Consider the following 15610-nt stretch of genomic DNA (forward strand, 5'->3'; position numbering starts at 1 on the left):
CTCATGCAATAGTATGAAGGATATTAGCTTGGATGATGTGGAATCTGTATGGGTGGAGCTACGAAATACCAAGTGGCAGAAAACGCTAGTGATAGTTGTGTGCAGACCATCAAACAGTAGTAGTGAGGTTGGGGACAGCATCAAACAAGAAATGTGGGATGCATTCAATAAAGGTTCAGCAGTTATCATGCGTGACTTTAATCTCCATATTGGTTGGGCTAACCAAACTGGTAGCAATGCGCTGGAGGAAGATTTCCTGGAGTGTATTAGGGATGGTTTTTCAAACCGATGTCGAGGAACCAACTAGGGAGCTGGCCATCCTAGACTGGGTGATGTGTAATGAGAAAGGACTAATTAGCAATCTTGTTGTGCGAGGGCACTTGGGGAAGAGTGACCATAATATGGTAGAATTCTTTAATAAGATGGAGAGTGACACAGTTCAATCAGCAACTCGGGTCCTGAACTTAAGGAAAGGTAACTTCGATGGTTTGAGGCATGAACTGGGTAAAATAGACTGGCAAATGCTACTGAAAGGGTTGACGGTGGAAAGGCAATGACATGCATTTAAAGATCACATGGATGAACTTCAGCAAATGTACATCCCTGTCTAGAGCAAAAATAAAACGGGGAATGTCGCTCAACCATGGCTAATAAGGGAAATTAAGATTAGTGTTAAATCCAAGGAAGATGCATATAAATTGGCCACAAAATGCAACAAAGCTGAGTACTGGGAGAAGTTTAGAATTCAGCAGAGGATGACAACGCGTTTAGTTAAGAGAAGGAAAATAGAGTATGAGAACAAGCTTGCCAGGAACATTAAAACTGACTGCAAAATATTCTGTAGATATGTCAAGAGAAAATGATTAGTGAAGACAAACGTAGGTCCCTTGCAGTAAGATTCAGTGAATTTATAATGGTGAAACAAAGAAATGGTTGACCATTTGAACAAATACTTTGGTTATGTCTTCATGAAGGAAGACACTAGTAAGCTTCCAGATGTACTAGAGGACCGATGGTCTATTGAGAAGGAGGAACTGAAGGATATCCTTATTAGTCGGGAAATTGTGATCGGGAAATTGATGGAATTGAAGGCCGATACATCTTCGGCGCCTGATAGTCTGCATTCCAGTGTACTTGGGGAAGGGGCCCTGGAAATAGTGGATGCATTGGTGATCATTTCCCAATAGAAACATATAAGATTCTGACGGAACGGGACAGGTTAGATGCAGGTAGAATGTTCCCGATGTTGGGGAAGTCCAGAAACAGGGTACACAGTCTTAGGGTAAGGGGTAGACCATTTAGGACTGAGATGAGGAGAAACTTCTTCACTCAGAGATTTGTTAACCTGTGGAATTACCTGCCGCAGAGTGTTGTTGATGCCAGTTCATTGTATATATTGAAGAGGGAGTTAGATATGACCCTTGCGGCTAAGGGGATCAAGGGGTATCGAGAGAAAGCAGGGAAGGGGCACTGCGGGAATGTTCAGCCATGATCTTATTGAATGATGTTACAGGCTCGAAGGACTGAATTGCCTACTGCTGCACCTATTTTCTATGTTTCTATATTTCTATGTTTTCCCTGACCATCCTCTGTTCTATTGAGAACCATCCCATCTTCCAGCCATGTAGACAATTCTCATATCATTCACCCGCTATGGGCGACGCCCTGTCCGAGATATTATATCTTGAGCACTCTAGTCTTGATCTCATTTTTGCTCAATTTAAATTATTCTTTAATTTTTCTGTATTGACACCAATTTAAGATGAAGCAAAACACATTTTATGTATGTTATCTGCCTTGATATAGACCAGATTTATTCGTTTAATTGGTTTATCGATTCGCTGTTAACATGATGTCGAGGATTGGCATTTAATAGTTGCAAACAAAGTATCATTGGCATTTTATTAATTCAAATTGCAGCTGTCTCCGTCTATTGATCTGTTCGACTCTTTCCACTCCCCTTGTCATCACGACACTACAATCCTGGTTCACCACATTTCAGTCAGTTCCAGATTTCGCATTGATTCTACAATTGCCACAGGAATGGGTGGAAGGGTAGATTTCTAATCTAATGGTATACCTTTGTTAAAGGAAGGAATGTTGTTACCCCATATGTAGATAATTCAGGTAATCTAATCTTAGAAATGATGTTACTGTATTTTACAGCTAAGCGTTGGAGATTTAAGGTATTCACAATTCCAGCTTTGACAAAATTATTATGAGCAGCTGTAGGTCATGTTCCTTCGAGCCCTCTAACTGAACTCATGATTGATATTGGACCTCATCTCAAATTTCCCTTCCAGATTCCTATAGTCCTTGATTACCCTACAATCGAAAATTCGATCGAAAGTATACTTGAATATGTTTACTGATTCAGTCTCCACTTCCCTTTGAGTTAGATACTTCCAAAGATTCACAATCCTCTGATTGAAAAAATTCCTCCTCATCTCAATCTTAAATGGTCGACCTTTAATACTTAAGCTATGTACCTGAGCCCTGGACTCCCCAGTCAGGGGAACCAATCTCTCAACATCTGCCACATTAATTTCCCTCAGAATCCTGTATGTTTCAATGAGATGACCTCTTATTCTTCTGAACGTTAGAACGTATTGGCCTAATCTAATCAATCTCCTCCCCATTGTACAGCCCTCTCATCACTAAGCTGAATAAAATTTAATTTCGCTGCACAGCCTCGAAGTCAAGTATATCGTTCCTTCGATAAGGAGATCAATACTGTGCACAACACTCCAGGTCCGGCCTCACCAAGACCCTGCTCAATTTTACTAAGACTTTCTTTCTCTTGTACTCCAACCCCTTGCATTTAGGCTAACATGCTATTTTCCTTCCTAATTGTTTGCTCGAACAACATGCTAGCTTTGTATATTTCCTGCACGTGGACACACAATTAACAATGAACATCAACATTTAATAGTTTCTGAGCAATGAATAACATCACATTTCCCAAAAATACGCTCAATCTGCCATCTTATTGCCCATTCAGTTATCCTGTCTATCTCCCTTTGCAGCTGCTTTTGTCCTCGTCATGGATGACCTTCCCACCTACCGATGTAGGTCGGCTGAGCAACTGAAAATCCGGAGGTAAAGAGCCGTTCTCAGAGCGCCCTAAGAGGGGCTATCGATTGTACATAACATTGGTAAACAAATCAGCAAAAACATTCACAATATCTGACAGATGCCACATAAACATGAATTGCACTTACCTCAGATCGACATTCCTTCGCTCCATGCAGCTCCGTACAGCTCGGACCGTCCACTTTCCCAGGCTGTCCCACTGGGGCGTGCTACAGCATGCTACGGGTCACCCAGATCGCAAATTAACCATAGAGGGATCACATCGCAAACAGGGGCGATGCACACTGTCTCGCCTCTCTTGGACAGTACTGCTCCACCTCCCCGCTCCCCGCTAAACTGGCAGAAATCAGAGGAGCCACCAGGCCGAATTTCCACTGCTTTGCATTTACCTTACTCCACATTATAATTTCACACATTTCAGCCTCTAAGGGGACAAAGTATACCTTTGCTACTCTGTTCCTTTTTATATACTTGTAGAAAATCTTCAATCTGCATTTATATTTTAGCTAGTTCACTCTCGTATTCTATATTCTCCAATGTTGTAAATCTTTGGTAATCATTTGTTGGTTCCTAATGCTGTCCCAGTCCTCAGGCTTATGATTATTATTCGCAAAATTATGAGCCTCTGCTATCAACTCAACAATATCCTACGAATCCCCTGGGAGGACAGACGCACCAACGTTAGCGTCCTTAACCAGGCGAAGATCCCCAACAGTGAAGCACTGACCAATCTCGATCAACACCGCTGCGTAGGCCGCATTGTTCTCATGCCTGATACGAGACTGCTAAAGCGAGCACACTATTCGGATCTCATACACAGCAAAGGACCCAAATGTAGGGTGAGGATACGTTTCAATGACACTATCAAAGCCTTCCTTATAAAGTGCAACATCCGCACTGACACCTGGGAGTTCCTGGTCAAAGACCGCCCGAAGCAGAGGGAGTGCATCCGGGAGGCCGCTGATCACCTCGAGTCTCATCGCCGAGAGCATGCAGAAATCAAGTGCAGGCACTGGAAAGAGCATGCGGCAAACCAGTCCCACCCTCCCTTTCATCCAACGACTATCTGTCACACCTGTGACAAGGGCTTTGTTTCTCGTATCGGAGTTTTCAGTCACCAAATAACTAATTTTTCGAGTGAAATCCAGTCTTCCTCAATTCTGAGGGACTGCCTATGATGATGATTAAGATGAATATTTAATTTCCTTAATTAGCCATGGGAGGATCACTTTTCCCGTGTAGGTATTAATTTATCAATGTTCGTTGAAAATTTTGCAATATTTCTTTGAATATTTGCCACGTAATTTTTAACTATATAATGTCAGTTTGAAGCTTGTGATGAGATGGACAAATGAGTCTGCTCAACTTCTTCACTGTGGCAAGGATTTCAATCATAAAGATCTAAATGTGAAATGAATAGTTAGAAGGGACGTCGGGCAGAACATTTCAGCTCATTGGGTAACTGTTTTCTATAGGTTATTTACTGAATGGCCACGAGCGTTTTACAATCCTTATGCATAATTTAAAAAACAAGAACTTTATCTTGAAGGCAGCGAAGAACATCAATGATACACCGTTAATTTGTGGCATCCCATTATAGAAAAGCTGGGATACCGCCATTCTGACAGATGTATGATAAGGCACAAGACGAATTCATCAGTCCTTCGATTAGCTCTTCACTGAGGAATTGTTTGCGGTTTTACTTCTCCAGTAGATCGAGGAATGAATGAAGCCTGACTCGGTTCTCGAACTGTCTTATCTTCAACCACTTCCGCTCAAAATGAATTTAATTCATTTACCATCGATTAGGTATTCCCTAAGCTGGTGAGTGAATAACTTAGTTCTTTCTTGCAAATACAGCATGGAGGAAGCCTGACCGCAAGTCACGCACTAAGAGTCCTCACCCACAGAGATCAATGCACTGTTTCAAAACATATGTAAAGCGATCAGCATGTTCCTACTTATCAATACACGATGGAGAACATTGTGGGAGTTATAACCAGGGACAGAGTAAGGGAAAGGATAGATGGGGCAGTCGCCCGGGGAGTAAGCCAAGAGTTGGACCCAAACAGGGTCGGAATAAAGATAAGGCTAAACAGTATTGACAATAGGCAGGTAGCAAGAGTTAAGCAAAGCCACAAGGGCTCAGGGGCATTTTATTCTCGACTTGATGTAATCAGCCTCTAGATGCCCTGCTTTTAGATATTCATTCTACACACAAATTGGGCGGGATGGCGGTTGGGGGGGGGGCGGAAAAACGAAAGGACACCAGTTACTCGATGAGCAAAAGACGAGAACTCGCCTGTTACACGCTCCGCCCAATATTCTTTTCATTGACATCAATACAGCAAATATCGGACTTGTGGTATGACGGATGGTACATGAGATACAGCATATTTTGCATTCCCGTCATGTCCAATTGAATCACAATAATCTGTTTTATACTCCCAATTGTCTTGCATATCTACTCGTTGAGTGATAACGACTGACCAGTACACCGGGAGTTCAGAGAGACCCTCCAATGTTGAATCATGGAATTTTAAGTGACTATTTCGCAAACTCTGATTACACTTGGATGCAAACCAGTATAGATAGGCAGCGTTTGAGCTGGAACATTAAACGATACCGCCCTTTCCCTGTCCACTTGTGTCGTGTGCGGGTGATTCCTGCACTTGGCGAAATAAAAACATAATTAGGAAAGTACAAGCATTCAGTAGATGAATGACATCCCAAGAAAATTAAAAACCGATATAGTAAAATGAATTTCAAGCAATTACATCCACAGAGCAATGGATATCAGCGGTGCCTATCAATCACAGAATACTGAGCTGAAATTGTGCTGGCTGTTTATACGTGTAACCTGTTATGCGGAATCGGAAGTGGAACGATCTACTCTGCCATTGTTACACATCCAACAATTTGAAAGTGGATTTGCCGAGTTCGAGGGACATCCCCTCCTCAACATCTTCTAATCTGCAGCATAAATTGGTAAGCAGCTGCAGTTCAGGCACATATATTAGCGCGCGGACAAACTCTAATTAATTGCCTGGAGTCTTCAGTTGAAGCCTTTTCACAGAGTAACGCTCTGAAACCTAGGTCCCCAGTGGTTCCGAACGGAGCTCCAAATAATCCTCCTTGCACTGGGTATAACAGTTAGACAACAGTTGGTAAACGGAGAGTTATTATTGCATGGCACTACTTGTGTACCAAAAAAACACAGCGGCTTATTCCACATGCATATCTGAAATCACTGATTACTAATCCTTGTCTGAAATGCCCTGATTATATGTTTTTATTCCTTACACTGTTTTACCAGTTTGCAGGGTCGCTGATTCAGATCAATAACACGCAGATTGAAGAATACATTTAATAACAGCACGCAATACATTTATCTAACGTTGCTGGGCAGATATCAATTATTTATCATTAATCTAGACGTCAGTAAAAAATAAACAGGTGGAACGAGGCAACCCAAGATAAAATTCTAAAAATGGTGCAGCATCCCAACATTGTGAAGGAGACGGCGACACTGCTCCTTAATGTCAGGAGACGGGATGAAGCGGTCGGTCCAGCTGCAATCACACAGAGCAACATTTTCATCAAACCTGACAGAAATGTAAGGATTTGCAAAGCACAAAAGAATCGCTAAAATTGGTGAATATAGGGCAGAATTGATTACAGTCCTCGCAGGATCAGATAGCAAAGCCATTGACCAACTATTATATTCCAGTATTAAAGTTCACATCAGCGCTGACACGTGTTCCACTTAAGAGGGAATGTCCTTATTTGAGAGGGGTAACTCCATCAAAGAACTGTGGAAACCCACGGTCCACGTTGGCGTTAAATGCTACAATGCGCAGCAAATATAGTCGTGTTTGTGAGTTTTTACAACAACCATCCTTATATATATGTTATCAGTCGAAGCTGGAAGACGATATATCACAATCGACACTCTACTTCGGCTTTCTTTCATGTTTCAACAATCCTAGAATCAGTGTCCGTGGAGATTTCAGCACCGTTTTCAGCTCTTCTCTGAACATCCTCTGGCTTGCTGCATAAATAAACGTGTTCAGACAGGAACTCAAAAGCTTCAACATATCTCCGGTTTCTGTCGCGATGTAGGCTTGGTTTGTGCGGTCGCCTCGATAATAAGTGGTGTTTGAGAGTCCGGTGGTTACAAAACTCACAGCAGTTGTCAGCCACAGCAGTATAAAACTGCCCGATATAGCAAATAGCAAAATGATGGATTTCCTTCGGTTCTCCATCTCCGGGTCGCTATGGTTCTCACTACTCTGACTCTTGAGTCGCTTTCGGGCTCTGCTGGCCAGTAAAATACGTCTGACGGTGAAATAATTAAATAAGGCCACCAAATTAAAAGGAAGCCAAACTCGCCATGTGCTGTGAAACCAGAGGTACGCTGCACCTAGAGGTGCAGAAAAAAAATGTACATTTGATCGGCAGCCCCACTCGACATCGTTAATTATTTTCTCTGTTTCATATGCAAAGAATACGGGGATATCCTTTAATAAGACCAGAACAGAGAACATTGTTATAACCGCAATTGCAGTTATGTCGGTCCAAATTTTGCTTTAAACTTCTGGCAGCAGATAACTATAAATCGGTCAAATGTGAAGGAGACAGTGAACCAAACAGACCAATCGAAAGTGACAACATTCATGAATAAAATGAGTTTACACACGCGAGTATGGGACAGGAAGGAAAGTGGAAAGTGATAACTTAAAATATAATACATATTACGTTAAATATCATGACCAGTAGATCAGCTGTAGCCATGGCCACCATGTAGACAGAGATACATTTGGAAAGGCCACAATTTCCTCGGGGGAGAATCACAAGTGTCACCAAGTTCGCTGTGATAGAGAAGAGAGACATAATATTCCAATATCTGATTGAAATATACTTGGAGATACAAGTTGACAGCATTTTATTCCATTAAGTACGATTATCACCAAGGAGGAAGGTGAGAACTGCATTACTATTAGAGCCATTACCTGTGAATCCCACTGACACAATTTAATGAGGCGCTGCACCGCTCACTCTGCACGGAGTGACAAGAGCAGCAAACAATCTGTTACGATCATTGTGCTGGAGCTTCAAATAACAATTTAACTTCTTTAGGGTTATCATGTTAAGGGTAACACGGGAACAGTGAACACATGGTTGATGTGTTGTTCCAGTCAATGCTGAATGTACTGACATCAGGGTTACACGTTACTTTGTCCAATCGTGCAATCTGAACAGTGAGACAGTTAACACCGATTAACAAAAAAAAACACGTTACAATAGCTCACCAGGGACACCAACGGCAGCGAGAATCGGGAAATAAATCTCTTTTAAAAGTAGAATAGCTGGTCGCCCCATTTTCTGAGAGAATCCTTTCGGGGCTGAAATACTCTGTATAGCGCTGGGCGGATGCTGTGTTAGGGATTCTATATTTATTCTCACATCAATCCGCCAGGGGTTCAATTATGTTAAATTATAATTTGCATTATTTTCAGGCAGTTAACAAACAGACTTAATTAGATTGTTTTTCTTGTCTGAAATATCAAATTAAGAGAATGTGTCAAATTGTTATTGGACAGTTAAAAAATTAGATAATTAATTTATTGTTCACAAGTAGAATGTGAAATCTCCCACTACTTGTGCGACCCTATTCCTACAGTTATGTTTGTAGACAACACTAATCAAGTGCCCCCTTATTAAAAGCAGGAGGGGTGGCACACTCCACAAACTTTTCAAGTCCCCCCTTGTTTTTTTTCCTACACGCCTGGTGAATGCTGCTCCTCTGGTAGTAATTGTCAGGAAACTGTCCTTGATTCGCTCCTCGTGCACCAACACATCCAGTTGGTAAAATAGTCCAACAGCAGTCGAGTTGTCGGTCGTTTTCCGGTCCTGGTGGTGCCTGGCACTTACACCAGAGAGACGGTGCTCTTGCTACACTACTGGCAACCTGCTCTTACAACAGAGGTGAAGGTACCCCTCTGTACTGATGGTACGTACACCTACACTAGATGTGACTCTGCTCCTCCTGTACTTGTGGTACCTACACCTATATTAGAAGTGACCCTGCTCCTTCTGTACTGGTGGCACCTACACCTACGCTAGAGGTGATCCTGCTCCTCCTGTACTCGTGGTACCTACATCTATATTAGAGGTGACCCTGCTCCTCCTGTACTGGTGACACCTACGCCTACAGTAGAGTTGACCGTGCTCCTTCTATACTACTAGAACCCTACACCTACACAAGAGGCAACACTGCTCCTCCTGTACTGGTGTCTACCTGCACCTACACTGCAGATGACTGGATTCCTCCTGTACTGGTGGTACCAACACTTTCACTAGTGTTGACCCTGCTCCTCCTACACTACTCATACCCTACACCGATACATGTGGTGACTGTGCTGCACCTATATTACTGGTACCCTGCACTTAAACTAGAGTTGACCATGCTCCTCCTATACTACTGGTATACGACACCAATACTAGAGTTGATTGTACTCCACCTATACTACTGGTAACCTGCACTTACACTAGAGTTGACCCTGCTTCTCCTGTTCTACTGGTAGCCTACACCTACACTGGAGGTGAACCAGCTGCTCCTATAATTCTGGTACCCTGCTCTGACACTAGAGGTGACCAGGCTTCGGCTGTACTACTAGTACCCTACACCTACTAGACATGACTATGCTCTTCCTATACTACTTGGACCCTACACTTACACTCGAGGTGACCCTCCTCCTCCTGTAGTGGTTTTACCTCCAGCTGCACTCGAGGCGACCCTGCTCCTCTTATACTACTGGAACCCTCCACTTGCAACAGAGATGACAGTTCTCCGCCTCGATAACTGCTACCTGCACCTACATGAGATAAGACTCTGCTCCTCCTATATTACTGCTACCCTGTAGTTACACTGGAGATGACCATACTCCTCCTGTAGTGGTGGTACCTCCGGCTACACTAGAGGTTACCCTGCTCCTCCTATACTACTGGTACCCTGCACCTACACTACAGGTGAGCATACTTGTCCTGTACGGGTGGTGCCTGGCACTTACACGGTAGGTGACTGTGTTCTTCCTACTCTGGTGGTACCCTACACTTACACTAGATGTGATATTGCTCCTCCTGTACTAGTGGTGACACTACACTTACACTGGAGGTGACCTACTCCTCCGGTACAAGTGGTGCCCTGCACTTACACTAGATTACATTGTTCCTCTTGTACTTGTGTTACACTGCACTTAAAGTGGAGGTGACCATGCTCCTCCTATACAACTGGAACCCTGCAGTTTCACTAGAGTTTACGATGCTCCTCCTGAAATAATGGCACCGTGTACTTACCCTGGAGGTGACCGTACTCCTCCTGAACAAGTGGTACCCTGCACTTTAACTGGAGGTGAGCGTGCCCTTTCTGTACTGGTGGCACCTAACCTACACTAGATGTGACAGTGCACCTCCGACACTAATGGTAGGCTGCACTTACACTGGAGGTGACAAACCTCCTCCTATAATACTGCTACGCTGCACTTAAACTGGAGCTGAAACTGTTCCTCCTATACTACTGTTACTGTACACTTACAATAGATGTCATCATGCTGCTTCTGTGCAAGTGGTACCCTACATTTATACTGGAGTTGACGTTCCTCCTCCTGTATCAGTGGTGCCCTACACTTACACTGGATGTAACCGTGCTCCTTCTGTACAATTGGTGCACTGCAATTACACTGGAGGTGAAGGTGCGCTTCCTATATGAGGAGTGCCCTGCAGTTACACTGGAGGTGACCATGCTCCTTCTGTACCAGTGGGGCCCTGCGTTTACACTGGAGGTAACCGTGCTCCTCCTAATCAGGTGTTACTCTGCACTTATGCTAGAGGTTAAATTGCTACTACTGTACCGGTGGGGCCCTGCTCTTACTCTTGAGCTGAGTATACTGCTTCAGTACTGGTGGTGCCATGCTCTTCCACGAGGGGTTACTGTGATGCTCCGGTACTACTTACACCCTTCAAGTATAATAGAAGTGTCCATGCCCTGAAGCTTTTACTAGCGTGCCTACATTTCAACGTGCCTCGGTGAGAATAGCGGTAACACTACACTTCTCCGAGTATTGACAGTGCTCTTACGGAACTAGTGCTGTCCCTCCACTGACACGAGCTATGCATGGGCTCCTCCTGCACAAGTGGTTCTCCGGCACACACAACAGGTGATTAATCTTCAGTGCTAGTGGTATCCTGCAATTACATGATATGTGACCGTGCTCCTCCTAAATTACTGGTAATCGTCAACCTTCACTAGAGGTGAGCGTGCTCCTCCAGTACTGGCGGAACACACTAGAGAGAGGTGTACATGTGAAAAGTGATGGTGTGATTCCGGATTCCGCACACTGACGACACCCAGCACTACCTCATCACAAACTCTGCCGAACCCTCCATTGTCACTGCATGTCCGACATCCAGTACGGGATCAGCACAAATTTCCGCCAACCAATTAATTGTCTTCGGTCCCCGCCACAAGCCCCGCTCCCTAGCCAGCGACTCCAAACCACAACCTACACTAGAAATGATTGTGCACCTCTGGTCCTGCTGGGACCGACACTTCCACTACCTGTGACCGTTCTACTCCTGTATTGGTGGCAACTACACTGACACCAGAGGTTTTCGCGCTAATGCGTTATTACTCGCACCACGACATTTATAATAGACGTGAACTTGATCCACCGGTACTGGTGAAAGCTAATTTTCGTCATAGGCGGTTCTTCGAACGAGGAGGACTTGCATTCACGGGTTCACAGGTATTTCGATGAAAAACACGATGTTTCAGTCCTGAACTCCAATTGAGGGGGAGGAAGATGCCTGTGCATTATATTTTTTTTTGGCGTGTGGTGACTGTTGCACACCAGCCACCACACGGGCTTGACAGAGCTAGGTCTTAGTCCAGTTTAAGGGTTAACCAAGACGACTGGAGACCTGCTCTGCTGCACTGACCTGTTGTGCACACATTTTGCAGTGTGGGCTGGCCGGTGCTGCCCCTTGGCCCGCAGCTCTTCTGGCCCCCGTACCAGCATCTGTCGCAACTCCGCCCCAAACACATGCCGCTCCCCCGCCCCGACCTTCCCATTCCTCTGTACCTGGGTCTTACCGATGTTCCTGCTCACGCCCTAAAACGGCGACCAGGGTTTTGATGACGTCACCCAGTCGCCCATCTCAAAATCCTTGGAGCAACTCGCGCTGGAGTTTGAAGTGGTATGCTGCTCCAGCTATTTTATAGCACGACCTGCGGAGCTTTTCACTCTCAGGTTGTAGGCCACGATGTCCCAGCCCAGCCACTCCAGCTCTTTTACAGCCCGTTCTCTCGCACGTCGGGGGGCAACGATGTCGCAGTCCGACCGCTCCAACTCGTTTATAGCCCGAACTGCGGAGCTGTTCTATCGCAGGTCGGGGGGCCACGATCTAATGCTACATTTACACTGGAGTTGGCCGTGCTCCTCGTATACCACTGGTACCATGCACTTACACTGGAGGTGACCCTATTCCTACGATAGTACTGGTACCCTGCACTTACACTGGAGGTGATCAAGCTCCGACTCTACTACTGATAGCCTGCACTTACATTGGAGGTGACACAGCTTATCCTGTGGTATTGGTGTCCTTCACTTACACTGGAGGTGATCATGCTCCTCCTCTACTACTGATAGCCTGCACTTAAACTGAAGGTGACACAGCTCATCCTGTAGTACTGGTACCCTGCACTTATACTGGAGGTGATCGTGCTCCTCCTGTACTACTGATACCCTGCACTTAGACTGGAGGTGACACTGCTCATCCGTTATTAATGGTACCCTGCACTTACACTGGAGGTGACACTGCTCATCCTGTACTACTGTTACCCTGCACTTACACTGGAGGTGACCGTGCTCCTCCTATACTATTGATACCCTGCAGTTACACTGGAAGTGACCGTGCTCCTCCTATACCACTGGTACCATACACTTACAGTGGAGGTGACCCTGTTCCCACTATAGTACTGGTTCCCTGCACTTACACTGGAGGTGACCAAGCTCCGACTCTACGACTGATAGCCTGCACTTACAGTGGAGGTGACACAGCTCATCCTGTAGTATTGGTGTCCTTCACTTACACTGGAGGTGACCATGCTCCTCCTCTACTACTGATAGCCTGCACTTACACTGGAGGTGACACAGCTCATCCTGTAGTACTGGTACCCTGCGCATACACTGGAGGTGACACTGCTCAGCCTGTGCTACTGACACCCTGCACTCACACTGGACGTGACCGTACTCCTCCTGTACTACTGGTACCCCGCACCTACACTGGAGGTGTCACTGCTCACCGTGTAGTAATGGTACCAACATTTACACTGGAGGTGACCGTGCTCCTCCTACACTATTGGTACCTGCACTTACACTGGAAGTGACCGTGCTGCTCCTATACTACTGATACCCTGCACCTACACTGGAGGTGCCACTGCTCATCCTGTACTACTGCCTCTACACTGGAGGTGACCATGCTCCTCCTATACTGGTTGTACAGTGTACTTACACTCGAGGTGACTTTGCACCTCCTGTACTGGTGCTACTCAGAATTTACTCTGGAGGTGACAGTGTTGCTCTGATACAATTGATGCACTGCTCTTACACTGAAGGCACCAGTGCTCCGGTACTGCTGGCACCCACACTTATACTAGCTGTCAACGTTCCACTCCTGAATGAGTGACATCTATAGTAATATTAGAAGTGACCGTGCCTCACCCATTATGCTCGCACCACTACATTTATACGAGAGGTAACCGTGCTCCTCCGGTACTGGTGGCAGCTACATTTACATTAGAGGTGACCGTGTTTCTCCGGTACTGGTGCTGCCCTACACTTAAAATATAGATGACCTTGCTCCTCCAGTACAGGTTGCAGATGCACTTACAATATTGATGATCGTGCTTCTCCGGCACTGCTGGCACAGCTACATTTAAACTAGAAGTGAACGTGCTCCTGCGGTATTAGTGGTGCGCAACACTTGTTTCATTCATGGTATGTGGGCGCCGTTGGCAAGGCCCACATTTAATGCTCACAACTAACTGCAGTTGAGAAGGAGGTGGTGAGCAGCTTATTGAACAGCTGCAGTCGGTATGGTGAAGATACTGCCATAGTACTGTTAGGGAGGGAGTTACATGATGTTGGCGCAACCGCAATGAAAAAGTGGCCACATATATCCAAGTCATGGATGGTTTCAGGTTTGGAGGAGAACTTGGACATGGTGGTGTTGTCCTGCGACTGCTGCCCTTGTCCTTCTGGTGGTAGAGGTTGCGGGCTTTGGGGGAACTATTGAAGAAGCCTTAGCAAGTTTTGCAGTTCATCCTGGAAACGGTACAGACTGCATCCACGGTGCGCCAGTGCTGGACGGCATGCATTGTTAAGGTGGAGGATCAGGAATCAATCAAAAGAGCTGCGGTGTCATGAATTGTGTCGAGCCTCTTGACTGTTGTTGGAGCTGCACGCATTCAGCTAATCGGAGAGAATTTCACCTCACTCCAGACGTAAAACATAAGAGAATAAGAAATTTGAGCAGGAGTCGGCCATACGGCGGCTCGAGCCTGCTCCGCCATTTCAATAAGATCATGGTTGATCTGATCGTGGATTCAGCTCCACTACCCCACCCGTTCCCATAACCCTTTATCAGCTAATCGTTTAAGAAGCTATCTATTTCTGTGTTAAATTTGTTCAATGCTCCAGCTTCCACAGCTCTCAGTAGCAGTGAATTCCACAGATTTACAACCCACTGAGAGAAGAAATTTCTCCTCATCTCTGTTTTAAATAGGCGGCACCTTATTCTAAGATCATGCCCTCTAGTTCTCGTCTCCCCTATCAATGAAGTATCCTCTCTGCATGCACCTTGTCAAGACCCCTCATAATCTTATACATTTCGAGAAGATCACCTCTCATCATTCTGATTTCCAATGAGCAGAGGATCAACCTACTCAACCTTTCCTCATAAGTCAACCCCCTCATCCCCGGAATCAACCGAATGAACCTTCTCTGAACTGCCTCCAAAGCAAGTATATTCTTTCATAAATGTGGAAACCAAAAATGCACGTAGTATTCAAGGTGTAGCCTCACCAATACATTAAATAGCTTTTTCAAGATTTCCTTGCTTTTAAACTCCATCCCTTTGCAAGAAAGGCCAGCATTCCATTGGCCTTTCTGAACACTTGCTGTACCTGCATATTATCCTTTTGCGTTTCATGTACTTGTGCCTTGTAGAAAGTGGAAAGCATTTGTGGAGTCAGTTGCTGAGAGCTGCATTAGACCAAATCTGAAACCTGCTCTTGTAGCCACAGTACTTAGGTGGCTGATCCAGTAAAGATTATTTTCAATGGTGACCCACAAGATGTTGATGATTGGGAATTCGGCGAAGGTAATACCGATGAATGTCAAGGATGGTGGTTAGCCTCTCAGTTATTGGCAATGGTCATTGCCTGGCACTTGTG

This window comes from Pristiophorus japonicus, chromosome 25 (genome assembly GCF_044704955.1).
Source record: "Pristiophorus japonicus isolate sPriJap1 chromosome 25, sPriJap1.hap1, whole genome shotgun sequence".
Classification (NCBI taxonomy): Eukaryota; Metazoa; Chordata; class Chondrichthyes; family Pristiophoridae; genus Pristiophorus; species Pristiophorus japonicus.